Source organism: Amaranthus tricolor, chromosome 6, assembly GCF_026212465.1.
Source record: "Amaranthus tricolor cultivar Red isolate AtriRed21 chromosome 6, ASM2621246v1, whole genome shotgun sequence".
In the NCBI taxonomy this organism is placed as follows: Eukaryota; Viridiplantae; Streptophyta; class Magnoliopsida; order Caryophyllales; family Amaranthaceae; genus Amaranthus; species Amaranthus tricolor.
Genome location: NC_080052.1, coordinates 21,375,396 through 21,382,152, shown reverse-complemented (window position 1 = coordinate 21,382,152; position 6,757 = coordinate 21,375,396). Strand labels below are relative to the sequence as shown.

General features: G+C 28.6%; 1 long non-coding RNA gene across 1 annotated transcript; it reads right to left on the bottom strand.

Annotated features, from left to right (window-relative positions):
* Positions 1-4,294: 4,294 nt before the first annotated feature.
* Positions 4,295-6,234, bottom strand: LOC130815444 (uncharacterized). Its single transcript, XR_009042604.1, has 3 exons — positions 6,031-6,234; positions 4,928-5,000; positions 4,295-4,514 (listed from the first exon to the last, which is right to left on the bottom strand). It is a non-coding gene; the product is annotated as an uncharacterized LOC130815444 (long non-coding RNA).
* Between the last annotated feature and the right edge of the window lie 523 nt (positions 6,235-6,757).

Below are 6,757 nucleotides of genomic sequence, written 5' to 3'. Positions count from 1 at the left end.
CTTGTAAGGTATTTTTATCCTTGATAGCTTGAATTTATTTTTCATAAAATAATTTCTTTAATTTATATGAATACATACCACGAAAAACTAGAAATCTAGCATGATCTAAAAGCATCAAATATGTTGTATATATATGCCTTATACGGAAAAGAAATTTAGATAGGAAAAGTATTGTGTGAATTATATTCTTTAGGATGAACTGAACTTAAAATGATATTTTTTTTAATATTTGAAAACAAATTAATTTCATGTTTGGAAACAATGATTTTATTTGAAAATTTGAAATTTGTTCAAATCTATTATTTGGCAAATTAAAAATTTTCAAATTTAGATTTGAATTGGAATCAAATTCCAACATTGTTTCTAAAGCAGTTGAAATTAAGAATTTGAAAATAAATACCTAAATCTTGTTATTTTCAAATTTTTTATTTATAATTTCATAATTAAAATCTATAATTTAAAATAAAATATTTATTTTCAAACACTACGTAACATAATTTGAGTTTTTGAAACAAAAAAGTCAAAGATACAATTAGAATTATTGTACGATGGATGAAAGTTGTCCGTGGATTATGTCCATCTAATATTACAACGTGATTTAGTCTTGTATGTGATGGTACAACTTTCATATATTTGAGTTGGTCCACTACAAAATTCTATTCTAAGACAAGTATTAGTAAAAATCTCATCAATTTATATTTTTTAATGTAATAATTATTGGTTTTTATTTTAAATTTTATTATAAAGTGATTTAATAACACTTTATTTGGCTATTAGTGGCTCATATATTTGTTAATATTGTCTACAGTGGCATTTATGAGAAATGTCACTAGATCTTATATTATGAAAAACTTAAGTATGATTTTTTATTATATTGCTAAAGGGTCTAATAGATGTCACTAAATTCACTATATATACTGTTAGAAATTTGAAGTATTGACATTTAATATAAATGTCGCAAAATATATCTCACTAAAAGTAAATTATGTTATAGTAGTCTAATTATATAATTAAGTTTTTCTTAATTGATCTCTTTAGATTGTAAGTGAATATATTAAATTTATAAGTGATCAAGCTAATAAGTTTATAAAATGTGCTCACTTCAAAACAAGTGATCATTATAAAGTTCTAAGTGTTTACTTTAAGACTATAAATGTACATTGTGCAAGCCCAATAAAAATAATTTTCCGTATAACTGTTACATTTGAGAACTTGCGTTACAAATGTAAAATAAAATTGTTATAAACGTAAATAAAATAATGACCAAGGATTTAGAAACTAATTAGGCTAATATGAATTTGATGTATTTATTATTAGTAGTTCACAACAAACACATGATTTCACATGTGATGTTGAAAAAGCGTTGTCGGAGCTGACTAGTTACTGAGTCGGAGGATTCTTATGATTGTAGTATTAACGTATTATCAAGTATGGTCATACCAAAATGCCATAGTATAGAATAAAAAGAACAGCGGGCGTTTGACAAGATAACTGGTAACTGATTAGATTGACTGACTTGTTTAACTGATTTTATTGACTGGTTTGACCAGCTGAATTTAAATCCACTGCTATGAGCAGCCTGTTCAAAAACAACTTATTCATGATAATAAGTTGTTTCAACCAGTTAATTTACTAAACACTATTATTAGATTGTTTGACCACCCAACACTCTATATGAATCAAAATAAGCTAAAATTGCTTAATAAACTATTTTGTCATATAGTTCTAATATATTCCAATTGCATATACTTGAGGTGAAAAAATGCAGGTTAAAGCTCCAAAAAATTGCAACAATCAGATTTTTCTACTAGTGTTGATATTATGGAAAATGAAAAAGTCATTTGATTTCTATGGGCCTAGAGTGATCCGATGGCTATCAAGTACTTCTAGTCACTAAACAAGTAATGTAAAGATTATTAATCTTAATTTCTTATAATTTTTAATTTTTTATAATTTTTAATTAAAAATGATAAAAAATATTAAGAGTTAAAATATTATCTAAATAAGTGTAAAAAATTAAATGGGACTACTAACTTGAATAGAAGGAAGTAGTACTTAGATTACTACCACATGTCTAATTGCCAATTGCAACTAATCAGACTAATAGCAATCTGATCGCTATTTAAAAACTTTTTCTGATCACTATTAAATTTTTTTTTTTAATAAAGCTGATCTTATTAACATACCCTTGATACCATGATAAGAATGCTCGAGTAAAAAAATTATTGGATAAATTAATTACGGTGCGAAGCTCTATCCTATAAATAAAAACGTCAAGAATAATGCAAAGAAAATCCATATTCATATGGAATCTTGTTAGATTCGTGTTAATATATATATATTTGTTAAATATCAACTTTATAGAAATTTTGAAAACTCATCACAATTAAAATTATTTAATTTTAAAGTTTGTAAACAGAGGGGCCAAGTATATAGATAATTAAGAAGAATACATATAAGCACGGACAACCATAAATAAAGGCAAATTGAGATCTCATTTAATTAAGTGAGTATAGTTGTTACCTTATATAATAATCATGGAATCATAAAATACACGGTTATCAAATATAAATAGATCTCAATTATTAAACTTGAATTAGTAATATATACTTCTAATTTCTTTTCGCTTTTACTTTTTCTACAATTTAATTTTTTTATTTTTTAATATGTTTTTTTTTAATGTATTACTTTTGTTTTTATTTGATCGTTTTTATGTGTGTTTTGGTTTTGAGCAAACTAAATTTGTGTGTGTTAGATATTCTTTCTTCTTTTAGATGATAAATAGAGTTCACAAATTCTTGTGAGAGATTATCTCTAATTAGGCTGACTCAAAAAGAAAAAAAATAGAGTAAGTTTTCTAATATGCATTATGATTATTATAAGTAGGCTTTTAGAATATTGTTAGTACTTAAGTATTTACTCGGTGGATATTAAGTACATTGTAAGTAGGCACTAAAAATATTGTAAGTAGCTAGGTTCCTCGGTAGGCATTAAGAACACTGTAAATAAGCATTTTAAATTCTTTTTCGCTGGACATTGGGAACATTGTAAGTAGGCATTTTAAATATATATACTTTTTCACTGGGCATCAAGTATATTATAAGTATGTATTAAGGATAATATAAGTAGGCATTAAAGATTAAGGAAAATGTAAGTATATTGAGTTGTGTCATCAAAGAAGGTAGAGCTAACGGAAAAATTGAAGATTAACTCTACATTTCCTTAGACATGGACAGAGAACATTAATTTGAAATTAAAAGCATTGATTAAGAGAACTCTTACGAGAGACCATGCATCTTTTATTGAAGAGTTGATAAAATAAGAATTCTGGTAAGTTGAGTTTATTTAATCTATATATGAAATGCGTTTTATAATGAAACTGCCTCATATTTTTAACCATTATTATTGGACAAATTCACAAATGAGACGTTCTCACGGTGAGACCATCTTTATTGGGCTTATCCGATATACATTTACAATATCAAAGTGATCACTTATAACCTTAACATAATTACTTATAACCTTAAAGTGATTACTTATTATAATCTAAAAGTGATTATTAACAGTCTTGATAAAATAGTTAATTATAACCTTAAAGTGTAGTTTAAAGTGATCACTCATAATCATGAAGTTATCAATTAGAAAAATAAGCTGATTATTTGAAGTTATCTTATAATGAGATAATCTCATACAAGAATTTGTGAATTTGCTTTTGTTATTAACATTCTTTTAGATTGACAACTTGGACTTGGATATATTGACAATTTATCATTAGCTTGAATCTATAGAATATTTGAATCAAATAAGCAAAATCATATAAAAAATTCTTAAATTAGGCATAAGGGAAACTTATTTTTCAAAATAAGTATAAAATTCCCTAAGCTGTGGTTTGATTTTGCTTGCTGTCAAAGAACAAGGTCAATAAAATTCAAAGACTTTGTTTGCTGTTAATGACAATGAACAAAGATACCGGTCAATAAAAGTCAACACTGTTGTTCCCACTTAGTAAGTGGGAATAATGATGTTTGACTTTTTTTGATCAACACATTCGTTAGTAACAACAAACAAAGGTTTGACACTGTTTGATTCGCTGTTAGTGACAACGACAAAATCTTGACTTTTTTTACCACGAAGCTTTGTTCGCTATTACTAACAACGAACAAATCCAAACCTTAAATCTGAGACTTTCGTGCTTATTTTGGGAATTAAGTGTAACAACCCGACTTACCGTTGACTGGGTAAACAGGGTCATCACTAGGTTCGTTTCCCAAGAAACTGAAATCATATCCCAAAATCTGGGCAAAGGGATCACCAGCTCTATAACAAAACCAACAGAGCTAAATTTCAAATCAAATATCTAATCTAAACATAATCAAAACTAATCAGAACTATTATACATTTAACAAATTCCTAATACAAACTATAAGCTTCCACGGCCTCAGCTCAAAAGGACATCCTTAGCACTCTCATCAACATTGCTAACCCGATTATTCCCGACCGCGACCTGTAATCAGCTAAATGATGGGAACAACAAGGAATCAGATTAAACTGAGTGAGAAGCAACAATCCAAAACAATTAAACACAACAATTCAAAACAATGGTTTAAAAGCAACATCAGTTTCCTAGATCTATGTGCGCACAGGGAGTCTAGTTGAGAGGAACCTCCATAGCTCTAAGGCTATGTCACTCTCGGGTGAAGCTAGTCAATATCTCAATGACAATTCGCTTCAAAAACAGGGAGTAGGGAACCATGTTCCTCAACTGCGTCAAAGACCAACTCGCAAGCCCGATCCATTGACTATATCAATATCAGCATTATCATTCATAAACATTTATCACATTCATATAAATTTCACAAACTTTAAATAAACATTTTACAAATGGTAGCCTGGTCAGACCCCTTTTTAAGGGATTGTTACTACTCACCAAAAAGAACGCTTCAAGAGGTCAAATCTGCTACCCCGCGATTACTAGAAGGGCTCTTCGATAAAGTCGCCTCCTGAAGCATAACAAATATAGCATCACAACAAAGCATACGATACTACGACTAGGTTCATATAGTCTATTGCTTCTCATCCTAAGAACATATCTTAGATCTATCTTCTTTTCTAATATTTTTCCCATTTCAGAGATTGTACTAGCTCTAGTCCAATTCAAACACTTTCATATCTATCTAGACTCAAAATCAAGAAACTAAGCAAGATTAACGAACTATCCAAAGAGAAGGACTCAGCTAATTTATCCATTCAGCTAATAATTTCCACACAAACCCTAGATACTTTCAAGATCAACCAATCAATCAACATAATACCCATAACAAGTTCTCAAATCAACAAACATCTAATATATCATCTAAGAGCATCACTTTACTCAATTACTTGTCATCATCATTGTCAAAATCTCCATGAACAGCTAACATTTACGTGATAAGTTCATTAACCCAACCAAAATCAGGACATCATTATCATCATCATTATTTTCCATAAATTCCTAATTCTTAACAACAATTATCCAATATCTCATATCCAGCTAATACTCCCAATCAAAATAACTCTTCCAATTAACTATATAAATTCAAGATTCATCAAAATTAGAGCTTAATACATGGTAAAGGAGCACGCCAATGAAAGTATGCCAATGAAATCAATCTTATATGAATTAAACATCATTACTGAGAAAACAGAGAAAAGAAATCAAGAAGAGTTTGCCTTTTGTTTACTAATCAGCAAAGAACACCACCAAAACCAGCTACAAGATTGATGTCAGTTTCTTGAATTTTCGATGCTTAAACAAAAAGACCAATTTCTACTTATTTTCCCCCAATTCAAAGAACCGGGTATTAGACTAGAAATGGTTCAATTGCTATATTACTAATTTTTACTTTTATGGAATAAATTCTACAAATATATATATTGATTTTATATGTAATTTCCGATTATAAATAGTTAGGGTTCGAATATATGAGAAGAAAATCGATTATAAAAGATGAGTAAAATGGAATTACACATAGAAATTAAGAGGTTTAATACCTTAGTTTGTTTACACCAACAATTACAAGAAGGAGGAAGAAGATGGTGAAGGTGGTGCCGGTGCTGCTATCGCTCGAAGAAGAAGAAGAAGAAGAAGAAGAAGAAAGGAAAAGGAAAAGGAAAGTGGGAAGGGTGTCGGTTTAAGAAAGAAGTAGGAATGAGAAGGTGGCAGAAAAAAAAAAGTGACGAGAAGGGAAATGGGGATAAGGAATTGGGTTTCTGATTTTTCTTTGGATATTTAGTTTTAGATTTTTTTTTTAATCATCATTATTATTACTATAATTATTATTATTATTATTACCTACTTTACTTACTTGATTCACGATAATTTTCTTAATTAATTTAAAGCCTAAAATTATTTTATTTATTTTAAATTCTTGAATGTCACATTAAGTTTGCCTCTACCTAGTTTAATTTTGTTTTTATGTATAAATTTACTTATTTGGTTAAAATTTTCGAATCCATATCGCTAAATTTTGTTTTGAAAAGCCCAGTCCATAAATTTTTACATTTATGTTACAATAATAATAATAATAATAATGCAGATGACCTGATGCTTTGTTTGCAAAGGAGTTATGAGATCAATCAAGATCCTCACTTAAGGAGTGGACCTATTTTCCTCAAGTTCTGGTTTGTTTGCCAATAATAGCAAATCAGGGATCTACCTTGTGAGGTCAGCAACAAGTTCAAAGGCCATGCGAGTAGTGTGTTTGATTTAACCTTTGAA